We start from the raw sequence: 24,708 nt of genomic DNA on the forward strand, positions 1-24,708 counted from the left end.
TGGTGATTCAATAATGGAGAAAGCATTAACTGAATTAAACAAATATTTGATAAGGTTTGTTAAACCAGATAACAACAAGAACAATTTGGATTATTAAAGTAAAACTACTACAGGTAAGGCATTCTTAAGTGTACATATTTTGGACATGTATAGTATTCGGATAAACAGTAAGAAATATACTAAATGTTCCATGCATTTAGATTGTGTTTTGTTAGAAAAGCTATCATTGGGATGATGATAATATAATGACGATAAATATGTGATGAAAAGGTGCTACCGGTAAATATCTTAAATTACTTAAATGTGTTAAAAGACTTAAATGTGTTATAAGGAAGTAGATTTTAATGTACCAATTCATTAAAATATGTTGTGTAATGTATCATGGTATTGTTATTCAATAAAGCAGTATAAATTTTAAAGATATTGTGTTACTCTTAGAGCATACTGTTATCTAAAATAACTGAATAATACAGACACAAACACAATTAACGGCCTATGAAATTGACCCCAGCATTTTTAAATTTGACTCCTCAAAATTTCAATCCAGGGGTCATTGACTTCTGGTTTTTAAAATCTATTGAAATCCCTGGGTCCCTGTTCACACCAATGTTGACACTCTTTGTTGCAGCATTTCTATCCCGGTGTTTTATTGCACCTTTGTTCATCACAACCCGATTATCTCGTTATGATCGGATACTGCGTTGACAATTACAAAGAAAACAAGGTGTCATAAACCCAGGGACGAATACTTGTTGGGTCCCTGCATAAACCACATGTTGCAGCCTAGTGTCTGGTAATTAAACACAATATATGATACCCCCATGTCATCCCCCTTGGCATATTAAGCAGTCATTTTAGCCAAATTTTAAAGCCATAATACTGAACATTAGCTACAATAAAATATTTTAACATTAAAAAATGAAGACATTATCCGAAATGGATTTACAGGAACTAGTGTATAAATATTTAATCACAATAATACAGTGTTTAATAACTTTAAATAAATTTAAAATATTGTGCAATTTAACTGCTACTATTTGAGGTATTAAACGGGTAACGGCAAATGTAAACTCCGCTATTACATGTATAGATTTCAAGTACGTTAATTATTGCAGTGTACGAAACACCATCATGAAAACAAGCAATCACAATTGGGTAAACAATATTTGCGTTAAATAAATGAAATATATAGATTTATAGATAATTAAACGCTAGATTTTTTCACTCCTTATCATTAGTAAAGAGATTTCAATATACATGCAAAGACAGTTCAATTTGCATAATATGCAGAGTTCTTTATGTATGCTAAAATTTATCAATATTGTCATTCAATGTAAACGAAACAAAAACCCATTAAATGGAAAAGAAAATGATAGAATTTAACAATTGTTTTGTATTCCGCTTTTTTAGGGCTTTGTTTTACAATTAATTAAATGCATCTCTTACACGTTCGATCCCTGATAAACAACAACAATATCCACACCACTTATAATTGTGATCAAATAAATATATGTTTCATTATTTTTTAAACATCATTTATAAAAGTCTTACTATAAGAAAGAATAAGGCTTATTTAGTTGTTAAATGTTTTGTGGGATTTTCAGTATTTAGTCTTCCGATCACGTTCTCTGATGAATAATACCGCTGCTTTATAAAAACTGAATATAAAAATTCATTAGAAAATAATACATTAGTAACAAATAGGTAAGTACAAACCTTTTCGTATATAATGTTCTGTTCATTTACATCGTTGACAAAAACATTTTCTAACAAGATCTCTGTTCTCGTTTACAATCAATACACTTGATAATCATCGCATGACGTCACACAATGGAGGTAATTAAAAACCTGCAATAAGTGAATAATTGAAAGGGTCAATTGGTAATGATGCGTTTATGGTAACTTAATTGTACTTTGAACCAATTTAAGGTAGCGCACCTCTAATGATTTCCCGCGATTTCTTCGAAGGTTGAAGAGCCTACTATTAGGTGCCGTAGCCTAGTGGTTAAGGCGATAGACTAGAAATCTTTTGGGATATTCCCGCGCAGGTTCGAATCCTGCCGACGACGTATACTTTTTTGCGACGCGTTTTATTTATTTTCTAACGTAATTTGATTTAATATGGCATAAAAGCTATATTTATTGTTAAATATGTTGCAATTTTTATGCACATTCTTCAATTATTAAAATTAAAACAACGTTATGGCGAAATTGGGTGATTTACTGTTGAAAATACGAACCATGCATGTTGCTTTTTTATTTTTATTTCAAAAAGTAAATGGTAAATCTGTCTAGTTCTTGGTATTTTTGCTGTATATAGTGTTTCTATAAAAACTAAGTTTAAAATATGACTTAAATGATACTATTTTGAATTTTATGACACTTTGTTTTTAACCGACCCAATTTTTACTTGGCTGAAATCACTTACATTTCATGGCGCTCTTCCAAAGATAAAAATTTGTAAAAAATAAATGTCTGTAAAAGAATATTTATTTCATATTGTTTAAACTTTAAACACCTTTACAGCATCTGTACACACCAACTGCATGCCCATATTTGGAAATTTGAATGAATTATGGAACTTTTATATACCCCAGGGGTGAAAATAAACTGGACAAAAGCGGAGCGTGGGGGTGGTTTTGAAAAAATTGGTATATTTTTTTAAAAGCATGGAAAGCCTACCTACAAATTTGCATGTAGTTCAGTGAAATGATGCTGATTAAGAAAATAATTAATTAGATTATATTTGGATATGTGCCCATTAGAGGTGCGCTACCTTAAGCAATAATGTTTTTGATCTATTCAACAAAAAATTATTTACCACTGTATAATATGTAAACTCAAGCTTTAGAATCAGTAGCGCTCATTTTTCGGCGTAGCTGTAACCTGTTTAATGTCACTTTTGACCTTAGATGACCTTCATTCATGATATGCCTGAAATGAATAAACCTGAATTGTGCATTGGCTAATAATACAAAAATCACCGTAAACATTGGTAGTCTGGTTCCCAGACTAAAACATTGGATGCATACAGTATCGTTTGAACTGAAATATAAATATATTGTAAATTACATGTAAATTACAATAAATTAAAAACTGTCATGATACAAAACATCCTCTAAACATTACATCGAAACGTTTCTCCTTAGTTTATGAAGCAGTATAGCATTAATCACATGTCTGTACAATTAAAAGAATCTATTGTTTACATGCCGTAGCGGCCACACTAAACACTACAAAAACAGGCTAGATTGCATTTTACTGGTACGCAGTTGTTTACCACTATCGACAAAGCGGGTGTTTGGGGGCAGTAGCCCGCGATACTAGTTCAATAATCCAACTCCCAGCAATTGACCCTCTAGGTCGCTGGGAGTTGCAACTGCTTACGGCATTTTCCATGTCAAGTACCCCGCCGAGAATCCGGGCGGCAGTTAAATCCTAAAAAGTAGCCACATTAATTTTTTTCTGGCATAAATAAACACAAATGGATCGTAAATATATCCATTATGAGCAAATAAAAACAACTTACATGATATGTAATGCTCGCATAATATTGATATTAAACCAAAGTTTCAAACACGTCAACGGTTCTTTTAAATGTATCTGTTTTTGCAATGGACAAAGCCGAGTATTCCAAGTAATTCCGAATTCGAAAATAAGCTATAGACCATCTCCGGAATCCTGGGCGAGATCAATCTCGTGTCTAATCTACCAATCGTAATATACGGACTATCTCCAGAACATCCGTAAGATAGATCGAATCGTCAATTCAAAACTTCGGCTTTCGATTGATAACGGGTTTTGTATTAAGTTTTTGTTTCAAGTATTTCTCCACAAATCACTCGCAAATTGATATCGGCAATAACAGGTATTGTGTTTGTGACAATGTATTAGGTTGATTTAACTCGATTTTATAGACATACTTGAGACATATTTTTTTTACATAAAAAAATGGGTTACAAGGAAGAACTCTGAGCTGTACGTATGTACCGGTACTTATAAAAGCTCAGAGCATTCAAGAAGAACTACCCGCGATACTAAGGAAATATATAGGTGTTGGAACTATATCTGTCTTTGATTTATTGTAATCCATATTTGCATTTATTAGTGTAAATATGTTTCTTTGTACTTTGTTTTGTTCATTTTTAATATAAAGTTCTGTTTTTCTGCAATAACTTTATATCAATATGATGCTTGCAATATTGAGTCTTTTATGTTTACATTCTACTAACATCTGTACACATTATATTTATAACACATTATCTTCTATTTCATTCCAACAATATGTTCATAGTTTTTCAGTGGCGATATGTTTTCTTTTTCTATTGAAACAAATGTATTACAGTTTACTTGTTCAATTATGAAAACCTAGTCATTACAATTGACAATACAACATACAATTTCATAGCTAAAGAAACTTCAGCGTACAGTTTATATAGTATTGACAGACCTGTACGCTGAAGCTAACCCCGTATCGAAAGTCAACCAGAGTCGTAACATATTTATGTCATGCTATAAATCAAAGAAAGCTCATTTTCTTGGATACATTTCTACATATATTGGTGAATGAATATAAATTACTGCATCGAGGAATATTTTAAGGTTCAAATGTTTCAAATGCATCTTACAATAGATGACAATAACTCTCATCAGTCTGAAATTCACAATTTTGACGCCATTGTCGCTTTGTCACGTGACGAGTTTTCATTTGGATACTTTCGAATAAACCTTGACATTTAATGCTGAAATTGTAAACAATACTTTCGTTTTCTGAAACCTATTATTTGTGATTAACAACTTACGTCTGGTGGATTATAAGACTGATTTCATTGTGAATCAGGTAGTTTTATATAATATTTACTTTGACTTTGTATTGACACTACAATTTGTTTACAAAATAAGCCAGAATAATTAAAATACCGGGAAATGTCATTCTGAATTTGAAAACACCTGAGCACATGGTTTGTTACTAAAAATGGAAATGACGTCATATAACCGTGAAATCTCGGGAGATTCGCATTTCAAGAAAGTCTGTCAGATCTCCGTTTTTCTCGATATGTAAGAGCAGAATAGATACATTTTAAATGTTTAAGATAGTATTTTGTGAAAGAATATATCAGTAAAATGAGAAAAATGTCAATCTTTCCAATCAAGTGGTTGATTTGGGCCAACAACTGCATTTAAAAGCTGTTTTGGACCGGTCTTTGTTAACTGTCAACTTTTCGGGAATTTCTGGTTGACTTTCCTAATGGGGTTAAACCAAAACTATAAAGGCGCGCCAGTCAAAAATCATAAAAAGCGACATTTAAAGTTATGGAAGCCAGAACTACAAATAAGGTCGCGGTGGTGTAGTGGATGAGGTGTCCGCCTAGCGATCGGGAGTTCGTGGGTTCGCTCCCTACTCGGGGAGCAATCTCATTATCTCCTCCACAGACACCAAGTACTGGTTCTTCCCAGGAAACGAACTCGACAATGGCCACATCTGCCTATAATAGGCCTTCCTGTAATAGTCAGCAATTGACTGTAGGAAGTACGAAGTAGAAAATATTAGTAAACAGTGCTTATTTATTTCCTGTTGATCCTCTGTCTGAAAAAAAAATACGCAAAAATTATGCAGCATGTACAATGTTGCGTCATTTTAAGGGAAAGCATGGGTGTGTTGATTATTGTATAAACAGGCACACATCATGCTGGTGATTTACACATGTTCAGTGTGAATATTTCATCAAAACTTTAAATACACTGCAACTCCAATATATCGCTGTTGAAGGGGTCCAAAGATAGCGACCCTGATATATCCGGCGCGTGGTATAACTTGTCAGGTTATTCATATGTATGCATTCATCCTCATGCAGGGGTGTCCATTTTCCAGATTATTCCGGAAATGCGGATTTCATCCGACCAGGCTCGATTTTGAGATGAATGAAAATACGATAATAGATATTTATTTGAAATGGGGCGGTGGGGGGTGGGGTGTAGGGGAAATTCATTTGAAATCGGGATAAGTTGAGAATGAAATTTATAAATTTGTTAAAGCTTCATCGTCTTTGCATTTGGTACCGATTTTGCCCAGTATTTTATTTATTTCTGATTAAATAGCTGATGGCACGAACATAAACGATAACTGACAGTAAATCGTCGCTACTTTCCGAAATTATTACAAGTAAATGAAACGTTTCACATGTCCCCTAGATCATGAAATATTCTAAGTGATCGATGAGCAAAGTTAAGCAGCTCAATAGCATATTGTAAAGAAATATGTTAACCAAATTATATATTGCTTACGTATTTGTTTTACGGTAAATGTTTTTCATTTTTCGGCATTCAAACGATCTGCACATTTTATTTCATGTGCAAAACACATACATTTTTCGGATTGTTGTTTTAGGATACAGCATTTGTTGCTGATTTAATTTATTTTTTACGTCCATTATAAGCAAACCTATAATGATGAATAAATATGCGGTGATATGGACGGTCTGATGAATAATATTTTGCATAGATTTCAGTTCTTTCCAAAGGATTTTTGTCAGGCGCCCCGGGGCTGATAGGGGTGGTTCGGGAGGGGTGTCCCCTCTAGACGTTGATTTTTTTTTTAATTAACGTGTCAATTGACATTCTATGGTGCGTTATAACTCAAAGAAAAACAGCGTCAAAATACGTCATTTGGTGCCCTGTGACTCTTCAAGAAAATCCCCAAGTCATTTAAAAATATATATTGTTTAATTGTTTAAAAACTTTCCCGCATAGATATTAAAATCCCGACTCGAACGATTCCCCAATACATCCGTTTCAACCCGACTCTATTACTGTATAATTAGTACTTTTCAAGTTTCTATTTATGTCTACGTGTTACTCCCGAGCAATCAATTATGACTATAACTGGGAGGGATTTATATATTACCCGATAAAAATCCTCTTTATTCCGTTTTTATAAATCACTTTGGTAAATATTTACAATAAAAGCTCTCAATTATTTCTTCAACACAAACCGTGCCATTTTTCTATAGTATCAAATAAATTGTAAGTGACTATTTATAGATTTGATGAAATATTGCCTCTGAACTAGCGTCAATCCCCTGACGTGTTGTGTGCTTGTTAAAACGCTCAATACACGCACGCTTTATATGCAAATGATGCGACATTGTAAATGCTGCATAATTTTTGCGCTCTTTTAAATGGAGAAAAAGATTCAACGCAAAATAAATTTGCACTGCTAGTTTGAAGCAAGAATATTTCAACGTTGTGGTAACATTTACATTTAGAAGTGTGTTTCGGATTAAGTGTGTTTCCAATGAAGTGTGTATCGATTAAAAACGCGTTAACATTGACTTACGGGAATGGGTTTCGGATTGCAAATTAAATTATTCCCATTTGAGATTTCAACAAATATTAACAGTTGCGTTATGAATTCAATGAAAATTTGTTTAAACACTTAACAAGTCGAATAAATGTTATGACTGAATTATGCATGAAATTCACATTGTCCACGAGGATTACGGCCGGTTGCCATCATCAGTCTTCTAAGTAACTGGCTAAGATTTCTGTGGCATTTACATGGGGTTATGGAGGTTTCGGTAAATGACAAGTTCGGTAAATTGATTTATAGAGTAAAAGCCGTGGAGGTTTCGGTAAATTGATTTTATAGAGGAGGTATACCTACAACGAGGTGTTAATGACACCTATTATCGGCTTACAATAACATTAGGGGCATTTATTTGCAAACTGTGGATTAATTTTGATTTACATTAATTGAGTTGTTTGGCACTATTTAAATTATCTGTTTAAATGTACGATGTTTGCAAAGTGTTATTATTAATTATCCAGGCTTGCAACCTATTAATATTCTAATCGATGGAGGTAAATTATATGTTAAGGTCATGATCGTTTTGTAATTTATATATGTTTTTAAACAATTAGTTGATAAAAACCTTAATTAAAGAGTATTAGTTAAAAAAAATATAATAATGTGGCTCTTACAAGAGGTGGCCTCCACAGGATGGCATAGACGCATCAACGCACGAGCGTGTTCAGCCAACCTTGGTCTTTACAAGTTGGCCAACCTTCTCAGAGAGGAATCTGAGACAGTTGATCTACATATACGGCTGGTGAGCCAGCACCTTCTCACGAAGATCAGACGGAAGAAGTATGTTACGATACACGGCAGACTACATCAAGCATGGGATGACTACGAAGAGGAGAAGCTGACAACCACTGAACTTCTGAGGATCATCAGCCTCATCAATGCCCTTGGACCATCCACAGCGGTCCACCACATGCTCGACGACGACGAGTCTTGAACGATGAACGACTGATATGGTTGAAATGTAACATTAAATTGAACAGTGTCGTACATGTATCTCATTTGTATTAGAAAATCTGAATGATAATAAAGTGTCTTATTAATATTGTAGTGCGTCAAAAATGTATCTAATAAATATGTGATTACTCCCTCATTTTTTTTTAAATGACACGAAATATTCAAATATATATATTGTATCCAAGGTTTAGTTGTTGCTTATTTATAATATATGGTACATAAAACGGATTACAAAGTAAATCAGTTATTATTTTTTTTATTAAACCGATTTGTTTAGGCAAAAAATGATATCAGTTATTTTGGCCGTAAAACCCATTGTTCCAGTACAGTAGCCAGGTGTATTAATTTGATAATATAATGATCATCACGGCAGCTTGCTATTACACAGTGTATTCATTTGGCTGACGTTGTGTTAGATGTCATTTTTATCAGTTTTCAATTATGTGTATCTCTTCGCTTAACTCAACGTTCAATGACACGCGCACTTAACATAATTATAAAACATAACGCGTATCATTATATTACTTTTTATTAATTAAGTACATGTATTACATTTTATATATTGTTTTTTCTTGTGTTTTTCTCAATCAGAAAGAAATAATAAAACATATAAATAAATATAAAATTCAACATGAAATCATTTTTATTAAATCATAAGAAACTTTTTAAAATAGCATTAAACTTAATTGAAGAGCTTACATTGATTCCGCCATAAATCATTATTTCTTATTACTATTATGTTACTATTATGTTATTTAAATAAAAGCACCAATTTAAAAAACAAACAACAGTATTGCGTTATTTAAATCGTAAAATTAACTAGAAATTTCCTAACAGAATTCGATTTTCAGAGGTAGCTAATTCATTTCCCTTAATTCTTTACCTTAGGCATAGCATTAATTACTCAACTCAAAAGTAATCCACAGTTTGCAAATAAATGCCCCCAATGTTATTGTAAGCCGATAATAGGTTTCATTAACACCTCGTTGTAGGTATACTTCTTCTATAAAATCAATTTACCGAAACCTCCACGGCTTTTACTCTATAAATCAATTTACCGAACTTGTCATTTACCGAAACCTCCAGCACCCTTTACATGTACGTCACAAGTCGTCTGCATGATTTAACTGCAGGTATTGCCTGCCTACTGCTGACGCTCATACAAAGCTTGCGCTCTCATTGGCCAATATTAATTTTCTAATACAGCAACGCTCTGCCTTTAGGCGGGCTTTAGTTGGGTAAGGCGACAAAAGAACGTAAACTAACAATTTCACATCTTCTTGTTCTTCATTACAGTAAGTATATCATCTTATTATCACTCACTACCTTCATTAAAATACATGGTCGCTCCATTCCATCTCCTTTCACTGGTCGCAAACATTACAACATCAACGCCGTATATCTTTTTAAAGATATTAAATTGTTTTGTTTCTCTTTCCAAAACGTCCGCCATTTAGGTAGGCGAGGTATAAAACCCGGAACTATCCGGAAATCTTTATGGTAAAACCCGGATCCGATATAAATGGTTATAACTTCATTATTATTCGTCCGATATTAATTATAATGGTACCGTTGTAAAGAAGATCCTCTACAGATTCTAACCATATCAAAATATTTTATGGCAGGGTCGTAGTCGGCCTGTAAATCGCGGACAAAGTCGGCCTGTTTTAACGTTTTTTTTACACACGCAAATGCCGAAAAGAAAACCCGGATCCGATATAAATGGTTATAACTTCATTATTATTCGTCCGATATTAATTATAATGGTACCGTTGTAAAGAAGATCCTCTACAGATTCTAACCATATCAAAATATTTTATGGCAGGGTCGTAGTCGGCCTGTAAATCGCGGACAAAGTCGGCCTGTTTTAACGTTTTTTTTTACACACGCAAATGCCGAAAAGAAAACCCGGATCCGATATAAATGGTTATAACTTCATTATTATTCGTCCGATATTAATTATAATGGTACCGTTGTAAAGAAGATCCTCTACAGATTCTAACCATATCAAAATATTTTATGGCAGGGTCGTAGTCGGCCTGTAAATCGCGGACAAAGTCGGCCTGTTTTAACGTTTTTTTTTACACACGCAAATGCCGAAAAGAAAACCCGGAACCGATATAAATGGTTATAACTTCATTATTATTCGTCCGATATTAATTATAATGGTACCGTTGTAAAGAAGATCCTCTACAAATTCTAACCATATCAAAATATTTTATGGCAGGGTCGTAGTCGGCCTGTAAATCGCGGACAAAGTCGGCCTGTTTTAACGTTTTTTTTTACACACGCAAATGCCGAGAAGAAAACCCGGAACCGATATAAATGGTTATGACTTCATTATTATTCGTCCGATATTAATTATAATGGTACCGTTGTAAAGAAGATCCTCTACAGATTCTAACCATATCAAAATATTGTATGGCAGGGTCGTAGTCGGCCTGTAAATCGCGGACAAAGTCGGCCTGTTTTAACGGTTTTTTTTACACACGCAAATGCCGAGAAGAAAACCCGGAACCGATATAAATGGTTATAAATGCATTATTATTCGTCCGATATTAATTATAATGGTACCGTTGTAAAGAAGATCCTCTACAGATTCTAACCATATCAAAATATTGTATGGCAGGGTCGTAGTCGGCCTGTAAATCGCGGACAAAGTCGGCCTGTTTTAACGGTTTTTTTACACACGCAAATGCCGTAAAGAAAACCCGGAACCGATATAAATGGTTATAAATGCATTATTATTCGTCCGATATTAATTATAATGGTACCGTTGTAAAGAAGATCCTCTACATTTTCTAACCATATGAAAATATTTTATGGCAGGATCGTAGTCGGCCTGTAAATCGCGGACAAAGTCGGCCTGTTTTAACGTTTTTTTTTACACACGCAAATGCCGAGAAGAAAACCCGGAACCGATATAAATGGTTATAACTTCATTATTATTCGTCCGATATTAATTATAATGGTACCGTTGTAAAGAAGATCCTCTACAGATTCTAACCATATCAAAATATTGTATGGCAGGGTCGTAGTCGGCCTGTAAATCGCGGACAAAGTCGGCCTGTTTTAACGGTTTTTTTACACACGCAAATGCCGTAAAGAAAACCCGGAACCGATATAAATGGTTATAAATGCATTATTATTCGTCCGATATTAATTATAATGGTACCGTTGTAAAAAAGATCCTCTACAGATTCTAACCATATCAAAATATTTTATGGCAGGGTCGTAGTCGGCCTGTAAATCGCGGACAAAGTCGGCCTGTTTTAACGTTTTTTTTTACACACGCTAATGCCGTAAAGAAAACCAGGAACCGATATAAATGGTTATAAATGCATTATTATTCGTCCGATATTAATTGTAATGGTACCGTTGTAAAGAAGATCCTCTACAGATTCTAACCATATCAAAATATTGTATGGCAGGGTCGTAGTCGGCCTGTAAATCGCGGACAAAGTCGGCCTGTTTTAACGGTTTTTTTTTACACACGCAAATCTAGATGACAATATACAATATACGCACCGTGAAGAAACTAACTCACAACTTATATACAGAAAATATTTGAATTAAATCATTAAAGGCACTTCTAGCAGAAGAACCTGGAGTTCGTAAAGACTTTTATTAAAAAGTAAGGAAATGAACTTTCAATTATTACTTTAATCAGCAATTCAACAACAAACGGGCCATATTAAAGGGTTTCATGTGACCTAATGAACTGAACTGTTAGCCCAAAAACCCCGCCCAAAACAGATTGTCATCCTATTCGTTGCCATCCTTGCAACCACAATTTACCTACGAAGGTCAGATCGGGATTCGAACCCGAAACCACCCATTAGCCATCTAAATAAGATATGATTCCGGCCTGGGTTGCTCTACCAATTAAGCTATTCTGACCTTTTGAAAAATATATGGGTAAACTGCAATGCTGTTGAATAGCATGATTAACTTGCTTAGAAAAACGTTTCCAAAGAATTACATGTACATTTCATTGAAATTGTTTTATGATTTAGAACGATATATTTGCAGTTTAAAAGGTCACACGAGGCAATGTTTGAAAAGCCCACAAAAGCTTCCGTTTGTAAAATGGTGATAATTTGCCGACCGTGTAGTTCATATAAACCCTTATTTTGCACAAATCGGGAAGAAACATTTATGGATCGAAAACCAACTGCAGATAAGAGCAACATAACAGTCCTTGTAACTAAGTAACTTTTTTGTTTTAAAATCGCACAAAAGCTGCTGTTTGTAAAATAGATAAAATCACCTTATGTCTGCACTCATCTGAAGTATATATGGTTCGAATACCATCTGCGGATAAGAGCAACTAAACAGTCCGGGGCAATTGCACTTTACCGGTACGCACTATAACCCAAGCCCTTATAATTAGTGTTAAGTTGCGCAAATTTCGGAATCCATGATGGCAGCGTACCGGTAAAGTGCAATATAGCCAACATAAATAAGGAGTTAAAGCGGGACTGCACGATTTGTGTCAAATATGTTAATCAGCAATTAAACAACAAACAGGCCATATTAAACGGTTTCATGTGACTAGACGAACTGATGAACTGAACGGTTAGCCCAAAACCCCGCCGAAAACAAATTGTCACACTATCCGTTTCCAGCCTTGCAACCACAAGTTTACCTACGAAGTTCAGATCGGGATTCGAACCCGAACCCACCCATGAGCCATCTAATGATACCGGCCTGGGTTGCTCTACCAATTAAGCTATCTGACCTTTTGAAAAATATGTAGGTAAACTGCAATTCTGTATTATAGCATGAATGACTTGCTCAGCAAAAGTTTACAGTTATTCGCACATCCCTGCTCATAGCAAAACACAATTGACTAACATAAAATCTTTTTCCGTAAATTTATAAATCTTTAATCGAAACATCTTCATTCATTTTCATAAGATAATGTTTTATTAATTTTGCATTGCCTTGTAGCTTTACATTTAAATTAGGAGATTTGTGACGTATATCGTGTGTGGTCATTTCAGTGACGAAAAAAACTAGTTTAACCTCAAAATATTTAACATACAGTCCACACAGGCTAAACAGGGTCGACACTCTTCGCTGTTATGACATTTTTCGTTTAAATGAAGTCTCTTCTTAGCAAAGATACCATTAAGGCGGAAAGTGTCGTCCCTCATAAGCCTGTGCGAACTGCACAGGCTAATCTGGGACGACACTGTACGCACATGCATTATGCCCAGTTTTCTCAGAATACGACACATAGTTTAAACGCATTTTCGATAGAATTAGCGACGACATATGAACGTGGTTTGTTTTTAACAGTTAATTATTTATTCAAAGCATCATCAAATGCAAAACGTATTTAGGATTGTTTGTTTGTCATGCATTATTGTAAACTTCGATAAGATTAAAAAAAGAGCAGACATGTGTATGTGGTTAAAAAAATGTAAGATAAATTGAAAGAGAGCATAATGTGGATGTGCATTTCGTTTGACTCTCTGGATTTTAATGACAAGTCGGACGTGGCATTTTAGTTAACAGTAAAATATTTGTTAAAAATTCGAACGAGCCCAAAACGCATTTGGATCTTGTGTTTGTCATGCATACTAGAAAACTTCCATAGGCATAAAATAACTCGCTTCTACGTGATCGCGGGTTTGTAAAAAAATGGTCAGAATGGTTAGCGTTCGAAACAAACGTTATCAATAATGGTGTGGTTTAAATTAAATTGCGAAAAAGTGACTGAAGTACAAAAATGGTTGTGCATATCATTGTAAATATACCTTTAGACTTTTTTTCGTTGTATATTCGGAGTCCAATGCAATCAATGACGATTTGTCCAGTATACTTATTGAATTATCTGTCTATTTGTAAATCCAGTATGAAATTTATCAAACCCATTTTGATACTTAAAATACTTTCAAATATATATGCATTTAAATACAAGCAAAGTTCGGATTTCAATACACATATCTATACTTAGATTCTCAAAACCATACCCATATCAGTAATTTTAGTCGAAAAACTCACCCCGTATTTTCGGCACATCCCTATATACCCGTATATAGGAAGTTATCCCCCCCCCTTTTTCCGGGGCTGGATGTCGAAGGCATAAATTGCATTTTATTGGACGAGATAGATTAATTTGTTATAATGGAAATGACACCATAAAAGTAACTGTACTGGAGGATATCATTACATTATATCTAAATAGATATCATATTTATAAACATTAAGATATAATTGTTGTACCATAATCACATACCTTTATCTCAGTGCTTGTTCATCTCAAATTACCATGTGCAGTATGGACACAACCATTTTTCATCTTGGTTTGTCATTGTGTACCCAACACATCTTTTGTGAAACCATCTATTCATTTTGCATCTTTTATTGTCACATTCCACCATATCGCCAACTATATCAGGCAACTTACAAGCGCAAAAAATCTTAATAGAACAACTTTTTGCTACTTTACACGGCATTTTTGGCATTTTTTCTATTTTTGGAAATGTTGTAAACTGTTGTTTAGTAATACATTCTAATAAATGTGCTCTCATTCTTGGTATATCATATCTGATAATTGAAAAATCTACATCATAATTGTTGTGTAACACCTCAGTAAGATTGGCAATAGCAAAAACACCACAATCTGTGTAATTAGGTTGACGTTGTACGTCGGGTATTTGTACTTGTACACTGCGCTCTCCATTTTCATAGATTTGAGCGATTTGAATTGAAATACTACTGTTTAGAGTTCTTGGAGATTTTAAACTGTCCACCACAATAACATGTCGATCTTTCTGTGATTGGTATGATAATACCCAGTGATTACTGGCGTTGTAATGTATTTGGGCGGACGGGGGATTTTGTTTCGTTAAACGTTTATTTATATCCCAGGTACCTAAATCATGATTAAAGTACGGAGCAAGAAGTGTGTTCTGCATCCCACTGTCAAGCGCGAATTGTTCTTTTAGCATTTGCTGACATTTGTTTATTATTGGGTCGTTCAGCCACCCGGATGGATTTTTAACTAGCTCTAAATCTATTGTAGATATATTTGCAATTTCTACATTATCGTCTTCCGCGTCATCAATGATCATTTGATTAAAACACGTCTGTTCACTGGTAAATGAATCATCGCTGCTTATATTTAAATGGTTTTCTTCTTCGAGAACGTCTTCTGCAATTGAACTTAAATTGTTGTCAAACTTTATTTGTTTACAAGAAGTGAATGAATTGTTGGTGTTCCGGCTTCTTTTTTTAGACGTTGGTGTTTTTGGGGTTGATGCTATTAAATTGGCGAGCTTTTGTTTCAGCGATGTGTCGCATGATTTTCCAGTTGGTGTCATGAGTATTGAATCGGGTGCTGGGTTAATTTCGAAGTCGGCTTTTTTCGGTTTCTTTTGTCCCGTTTTTTTGGCAACACGCGGTTTGCTATTTTTTCGAAGAAGCGTGAGATTTTTAACCGTGCGTTTATCACAGATTCCATCAATATTCAGAGTCATTTTAACCGCTAGTAGGTGATAACAAAGTCCAGTTGACGGACAACTACATGTTTCTTTTGGCATGATTGTCACCAAACGTTTGGAGCCATGTATTCCCTCAACAATAAAGGTTTTCATGGATGGGATTAATTTTATTTTATCATTATTTATAATAAATTCCGCCAAAGCTTTTTGGGACATATTCTTTTCAATACCCTTCCTTTCCCCTAATTCCTTATCGTCAATACAAGTAATGTTTTTATCTTTAAATATTTCCAAATTATTTTTTTCTCCGTCGATGACATTTTCTCTTGTTATTAAATTGGTTTCAATCGGTTTATCAGTAATTTCACCTGATTTTTGGAAATGCTCTAGTGCTTCTTTCGCTTGTCTTAAAATATCATCCGGTGTACCGGATATGTGGGGTACATTAATTTCACTTCTGTCTAATCTGGCGTATTCACAGTCTTTTCTTAATTTAAAATTACCAAATCCTGCTCGACCACATTGTATGTCTGCATAAACTGATTTTTGACACATTAGTAAGTTTAAACATATTAAATCTACCGGTAGCTCTTTCCTGTGTTGTATTGCTTTTATCATATTATTAATTGATTCGGCGGGGTTACTGGTTATTCCTGAGTAGGGATTGTATATGCCTAATTTTTCTAACACCCAACGACCAGAATTATTCAAAATGGTTTGATGCAAATGTCTGTCAAAATAGTTCTTAAATTCCTGGCTCCACTCTTGTTCTATTTTAGATTTATGGTCAGTGTAATCGTCTTCAGTTGGACATTTCATTAAGTCTTGCACATGTTTAGTGTACACGGAGAAATCATCACTTTTTGCATTAGTTTTCTTAAGCCAAGTAGTTACGTCTGTTCGTATGTGATTCCAGCAGTGAATAATTTGTATGTTGGGTAGCGAATTCTGAATTGCTAATTTTATTCCGGCCTCGCGATCACAAATTAGCGGAAAATGTGTTCTTTTTAAATTTGGAATATGTTCCTTTAAAACACTGAAAAACCTTTCATGGAATTTTGCGTCTCGCCGTTCGTGCATCATGAATGCTACGGGCACTATTTTATTGCCTTCAAACAAAATATGTTGATATGACAGAACACTAACAAACAAGTGCCCCATTTTATAAGTTGTGTCATAAAACATTTTTAGGGGTGTATCGGAGTCGAACATTAGTAATTCATTGAATTCTGTCAGTATTTCTTCCAACCCCGATATGCACACCAGGGATGGAAAGACGTCAATTTGTTTGTTAAAATTTTCTAAATCTATTGAAATTTCACAGAGATTATATATTTCGTCGTTGCTATAACGTTTTTCACTTCTACTTTTGTATAAATGATTTTTTTACCTGGCGAACGTTTCTTGCTGTTTTTACACCAAAATCTGTACCTTTCTCAGCTTTGCATTTCAATTCTTTGTCTATAAAATTAGCACTAACGGTTTCATCATCAGCACGTGACTTGATATGTTCAATAACAGAAGGATTTGTTCTTATAAACACCGTTTCCTTACTCTTAGAATTCCCATGTGCTAGTGGTGTATATATGGTGGGGTCTCCAAGGTAATGTATAATTGCAAATTTTCCATTTTCTAAGCGTTCGTATATATGCTTTTGAAAAGATTGTGAATGTTGGTTTTCGACTAATTTAATTTTGAAAAATGACTTAAACATCGTTGGTTTTTTCTTTGGAAAGCGTCTGCGACCGTTATTTACCCACATATATTTGTCCACGCGAACGTCTTTTTTCATTGCTAATGAGTCTAAAGCTACCACATATATATCCCCACCACTTATGTTGAAAGGCATGTCAGTTGATACCTTACCTTGCCCAGCCTCACAAGCACCCATTATGTCGTCAACAATCTGTGCAGACAATGGTTCCTTCTGGTTTGAATGTACTACTGCAGTACCGCCCCCACCGGACTGTCTTTTTCTACCGTGCGGAACTTTGGTAGCATCTTCAATCCATCGGACTATCTCATCAAGTTCGAGATGAGTATATGGAGAAGCGTGCTGCTCGTGTCGCGTCTCACCACCACCATCACCACCACCACCACCACCACCCCTTCTACCACAACCCCATCTACTACCACCCGTACTACCACCACCACCACCATCAACACCCCTACTACTACCACCACCACCACCACCACCACCACCCCTTCTACCACCACCCCTTCTACCACCACCCGTACTACCACCACCACCACCAACAACAACATCACCGCCACCACTACCACCATCACCGCCACCACCACCACCACCACCCCTACCACCACCACCACCAGCCCTACCACCATCACCGCCACCACCACCACCACCCCCAACCACCCTTACTACCACCACCCCCAACACTACCACAACCACCCCTACTACCACCACCACCACCACCACCCCTACCATCACCCCCAACACTACCACAACCACCCCTTCTACCACCACCCCTTCTACCACCACCCGTACTACCACCACCACCACCACCAACAACAACACCACCGCCACCCCTACCACCACCGCCACAACCACCACTACCACTACCACCAACACTACCACCACCGCCACCACCACCCGTACTACCACCACCACCAACACTACCACCACCGCCACCACCACCCCTACCACCACCAACACCACCACCAATACCACCCCTGCTACCACCAGCCCTATTACCAACACCACCACCATCACCACCCCTACCACCATCAACACCACCCCTACTACCACCACCCCTATTACCAATACCACCACCATCAACACCACCGCCACCCCTACCACCACCACCGCCACCACCACCACTACCACCACCACCACCCCTACTACCACCACCACCGCCACCACCACCACTACCACCACCCCTTCTACCACCACCATCCCTACTACCAACACTACCACCACCACCACCATCAATACCACCCCTACTACCACCATCCCTACTACCAACACCACCACCCCTACCACCACCACCGCCACTACCACTACCACCAACACTACCACCACCCGTACTACCACCACCATCCCTACTACCACCACCACCACCACCACTAACAGACCCTAAAAACAACGACAATATTTACATAGCTTACAATTAAAGACTATATCAGTTATAAATTATGTCAACCCTCCTGAACATCAACATACAACGGACAGTGAACGAGTACATGTATTTCATCCTCGATCTTATCTGTACAATGAAAACAAGTTCTGTTACATAGCTCATTATTTTCATTCCGGTCGGTCTCTAGCCTGACTACTGAACATACTAATATTCGCGAATAAACCTGAGTTCACAGAAATGAATGCTATTTACATTATTATTTCATGTTTCAAAATTAGTGTGCACTTAATCAACTAGATCTAATAATTAGCACTTACTCATTCGTACAATAACAAAAAATCTGTATAAATTAAGACTCGTTTCATGAAGACTGAAATCAAAATCATGATGAGAGCTCGAATATACGAATTTGAGTTTGTTAGTGAATTTTACTTTAAACGAGAACATTGCACTATGAATGCATACTAATTCGTTGATTTTGGACCAATTCGTACAAGTTTTTACCCGCAGCCTTGGAGCGTTCAAGTCTCTCTCTCTCTCTCTCTGGTGTTAAATGCAATATACGTTTACAATCTCATATTTTTGTGCAGTTATTTCAGCTTGTGGTCTTGTTTACATAAGACGTTTAAAACGATTTTACTACTAGCGAAAGGCAAGTCAGTCTTTCGTTGATTTTTTTGTTCTAAAAAGTGCTTTCTGCAATGCGTGCTTATACTTTTGTAAGATACGCTAAAGAGAAGTACAATTCCTATTACCAAAATATGAATCATTTTCTGCACACGTGAAATGCAAATTATTTCATTGCGAATGAGATGCTAATAGACTGATGTAATGACAGCGATGAATTTAAAGAATCTGTTTGTCTTACATGTACACTATACATGAAAGGAAGGTATCATTACTCTCGTTTATTTTATATATATTATTATGAAAAATTATTTCGTTAAAGGCATAGTCAAACGGAAATACTTTTCATGGTTATTATAATATATCATTCCTTCACTAAAATGAATGATATATCTTTGGATAATTGTCAATTTTGTGGTTTAAATTTGAAATGTCATAATATGTAACGTCTCTTACAGAGTATATTATATATACGATTTTGTAGTGACTGTCATGTTTTATACATAGCACACACAATGCACCCATATCCGATTTTTCGTCATTTAAAGTCAAAAGTTTCAATTGGTTGCATCAAAATATCACTCACTACAAGTTGGTTTTTAACTACTTCAAAAAATGAAAATGCCCCTTTAATTGACTATAGAGGATTTGACACCATTGAGTTAATGCTGTTAGTACAGATGACATAATAGTTTCAGATTTTAATTCGCACCGTTCGCTTAACTCAACGTTCAATGGCACGCGAACTTATTATTGTAACTAATGCAAGCTAAAAATAATATGTGAATATTTTCTAAAAAAACCACTATCCTGCGAAAATGGATCTTATTTAATTGTGGTTCCCTCTTATGTTGTCCGTCGACTTTAAGAATAATGTGTCAGTAATAAAAGTATTGTACATATTCACATGCTTTGTAATAAATGAAAGATGCAAATGTGTCCAATTCATCTTTTTCAGTGCGCTTAATGTAGCTTCTTTAATATCCAACTTAATTAGCGCCGTCTTTATTAAGGCTATGTCTATTTTAAGAACAGATTACGGGGCGCCTAGATTACAGTGAAGTTTATACTAATGTGCAACAATGATGTGGGTCCACTCTCGTTGTTTATTTTATATGTACATAACAATTTGGCAATAAATGACATCAGTTATTTTCAGTAAATCCAATTTGTTCATAACAGTAGCCAGGTGCCTGAGATAGAGCTGATAAATAGGGATAACCACAGCAGGTGGCTAATACACAGTGTAGACTTCCCCTGTTGTATTATTGGAATTGTTTTTTATCTGATTGGCATTTATGAAGTGTATTAATTCGGGTCTGTTGGCGATCATTTTATGTGCAAAACTGTGTTTCTTACTGACTTTCAATCGTTATGCTTTTAAACACAATTTCATGAAACCATTTAATTAAATACATTGGCGCGTTGGAACATGAATTGTAAATCAAGCTGAGTGGTATCAGTTTTTAAATCGCATAACTCGCTTAAATCTACGTTCAATATCACGCACGCTTAACAAAATTATAAAAACATCACGTGATTCATTATATTGGTTTAAAAAAGTATGTACACATATGATATGTATTGTTATATTTTGTTTTTGTTTTTAATCAACAAGAAAAAATAAAACATTGTCATATATATAGCGCTTTACCTTTGCAAAATTCTACATTACATAAAGAAGTATCGTATTTGTTAAAGTGAACATGCTTGACATATTTATAATGCATTATTACAAGTAATATAGTGCACACGGAATGTGACCTTTAACTTTATGCAATCCACATTTTTAAGCGTCGTATTGTAACAGTAGCAGACAACAGGCATCAGGTTAATAAGAATAACTGATGTATTTATAGAACGTGAATAAAATCACCAAGTAACATGTTTTGAAATTACAAATAATAGTATAACATTATTCATCTATCAATAGTCATTAAAAGCTATGTTTAAAAGCAAATAATATCAAAATGTTTGCCGAAATAAACAATTGTGCTGTGTTTGTGTCACGCTCTATTGGTATTTAAGTCGGTCCATACAATCACCGAAAAGCACCGAAAGGCACTCAATTTCTCTCTCTATATATGCAATATATCGTTTCTAGCGTGTGTTAACGGGTTTAATTAGTTATTAATGGTTATATGAATGTATGTCTATACTACATTTTGCCCAAAATTGGATTAATATCGGCAATATACCGACCGAATAGCAATTCATGTCAAGACCGAAAAGCAATCAATTTCTTGTATATAAATGAAAAATTGCGTTTCTATTGTGTGAGTAACGGATTAAATGAGTTATAAATGGTTATATTTTATGCATACTTATACTACCTTTTGTTTATTATGATGTATTAATGCCCAAAATTGGATAAATATCGGCAATATACCGCCCGAAAAGCACTTCATGTGACGACCGAAAAGCACTCAATTTCTCGCTATATATATGAAAACTTGCGTTTCTATTGTGTGTAAACGGACTAAATTAGTTATAAATGGTTATATTTCATGCATATTTATACTACCTTGTGTTTATTATGATGTATTAATGCCCAAAATTGGATAAATATCGGCAATATACCGACCGAAAAGCACTTCATGTGAAGACCGAAAAGCACTCGATTTCTCGCAATATATATGCAAAAATGCGTTTCTATTGTGTGTTAATGGACTAAATTAGATAAAAATGGTTATATTTCATGCATATTTATACTACCTTGTGTTTATTATGATGTATTAATGCCCCATATTGGATAAATATCGGCAATATACCGACCGAAAAGCACTTCATGTGACGACCGAAAAGCACTCCCGCGACAGCACAGAATCACCGAAAAGCACTCAATTTCTTCATATTTTCATGAAAGTAAGCCATAAGGGCCGTTTATAATGGATTGAAAACATGTACGTATTAATTAAGTAATTAATCACTTCGTTAAATATTGATTTAAGTGTAAAGATCACGCACAAAAGTATTTTTATTTGCAACCGAAAAGCACTATCGCGCCAGCATAGAATCACCGAAAAGCACTCAATTATTCTATATATACATGAAAGTAAACTATAAGGGCCGATTTTAATGGAGTGAAAAAATGTACATATTTATTTAGTCAATAATGACTTCGTTAAATGTTGATTTAAGTATAAAAATAAAAAAGGCAGTTCTTCTTTTCATTTGCATCAAATTAAAGGTTAAAGACCGAATGTTTAAAAAAAACTGCTATTTTATGAATATATATCAAGCACGTACACTTAACCAAAAAATACGATATTTCTTTATTTAATGTAGAATTTTGAAAAAGTAAAGCGCTTTATACATAACAATGCTTCTTTCTGGTACTTCTTGAGTAAATAAACAACAATGTACAGCATATTATATTTGTACATAATTTATAAAAAGAACTATGCGCGTCCCATTGAACGTTGAGTTAAGCGAGAGTTGAGAATTAAATTACACATTCATTGTTTCATTATTTCTTTTTTACATTGAAATGATTAAAAAATTAAGTCAGAAAACCAGCTTTGCTGCATTAAATGACCTTTAACAAAACGCCATCAGACCCGAATGAATACACGTCATTTATTCCAAGCAGGTAAATAACAAATACTATAATAAAACAGGGGAAGTCTACACTGTGTATAAGCAACCTGCTGTGGGTATCGTATCAGCTCAATACACAGGAACATGGTCATAATGGCTACTGTACTGGAAAAATTGGATTTACAGTCAAAATAACCAATTTCGTTTAAGTCTACACTGTGTATTAGCAACTTGCTGTGGTGATCTTATCAGCTCAATACACAGGAACATGGCTACTGTACGGAAAAAAATGGATTTACAGCCAAAATAACTGATTTCATTTATTGCTGAAGTGGTGTGTATTTAAATTAACAACGAGCATTGATCCACCTCACCGTTGCACATTATATTAAATTAATTAATTTAATGAACTAATTAAAGGCGGCGCTAATAAAGTGTGAAGGTGGAAATTAAGAAATAAGATATATTTTCGCATGACACTGAATACACACGATACATGGATAAAATATAAATAAGACACATTTGAATCTTTCATTTCTCCAACAAAATAGCACGTAGTCACATATATCAGATAGCTTAAAGACCAGAAAACAATATAAGTTAGACACATTTGCATCTTACATATCTTAAAAAAAACAAACATGTGAATCTAAAGCAATACATTTATTACTGACACTACCTTTTCTATATGTTGGCGGACAGCATAAGTTCAAAGAAGGAACCACAATTAAATAAGATCCATTTTCGAATGATAATGATTGTATAGCAAGAAGTCATATATTAATTCTAGCTAAACTTGCATTAGTTAAAATAATTGTGTTCATTAAGTTCACATCAATCTGTTCTGTAAAAAGAGATAGAACAGATTAAAGACGGCGCTAATAAAGTGTGAAAGTGCGCGTGCCTTTGAACGTTGAGTTAAGCGAGAGGTGCGAATGAAATTACACATAATTAAAAACTGATAATATTGTGTCACCTTGCATTGTGCTAACATCAATAACTCAAAAGTGTCTCGATGCTCGCGCAATAAATGGTTTTAATGGAACCATTAAAATCGCTATTATTAATACAAAGCACATGAACTAAAATTCATGCTGCAATTTCTATTTAAGAGTTTCACGTCAATTAGAAAAACTTAAAACATTTACATCAATTTACGTATAAGATGATAAACAGCATGAAGTGCTTTTCGGTTGGTACATTGCCGATATATTTATAACTTGCTACCAGTTGATTATAACTATATATTTTATTTGATATTTTACATGACTGTCTTAGTCCTCTAAGCCGAAATGATCCGTAAACTAAAAAAGTTTCTTTGTGTCGTATTACTTAAACTAAATTTTGATTCACATCGTGCATCGAATCATTTCTGTCGGTCATGTCGGTTGATATTCATTATTTTTCTGGGATTGTTTTAGTATGATGCTGCTGCCTTTGCAAATATAACAGAATAGTTTATTTTTGACTTAAGCATGTGAAGCTCATCGTTATTAACATACATATAAATAACAGCATGCGTTGAAGTACACCCAAAAACACACATAATTTTAAAGAATAAATAATCTAAATAAACACGAAATATATTTCGTGAACATATTTCGTGAGAATGGTACATGGATGGGTTTAATACACAGTGGTCACACAATGTTATGCATATAGGTTTACA

General features: G+C 34.8%; 1 long non-coding RNA gene across 1 annotated transcript in view; it reads right to left on the reverse strand.

The window, feature by feature from the left end:
• The window catches only part of LOC127834558 (uncharacterized), a 46,081-nt gene extending 36,301 nt beyond the window's left edge, over window positions 1-9,780 (reverse strand). Inside the window, exon 1 of the long non-coding RNA XR_008027992.1 lies at window positions 9,647-9,780. This is a non-coding gene — a long non-coding RNA (uncharacterized LOC127834558). The remainder of the gene's footprint in view (window positions 1-9,646) is intronic.
• Between the last annotated feature and the right edge of the window lie 14,928 nt (window positions 9,781-24,708).

Source organism: Dreissena polymorpha, chromosome 6, assembly GCF_020536995.1.
Source record: "Dreissena polymorpha isolate Duluth1 chromosome 6, UMN_Dpol_1.0, whole genome shotgun sequence".
Classification (NCBI taxonomy): domain Eukaryota; kingdom Metazoa; phylum Mollusca; class Bivalvia; order Myida; family Dreissenidae; genus Dreissena; species Dreissena polymorpha.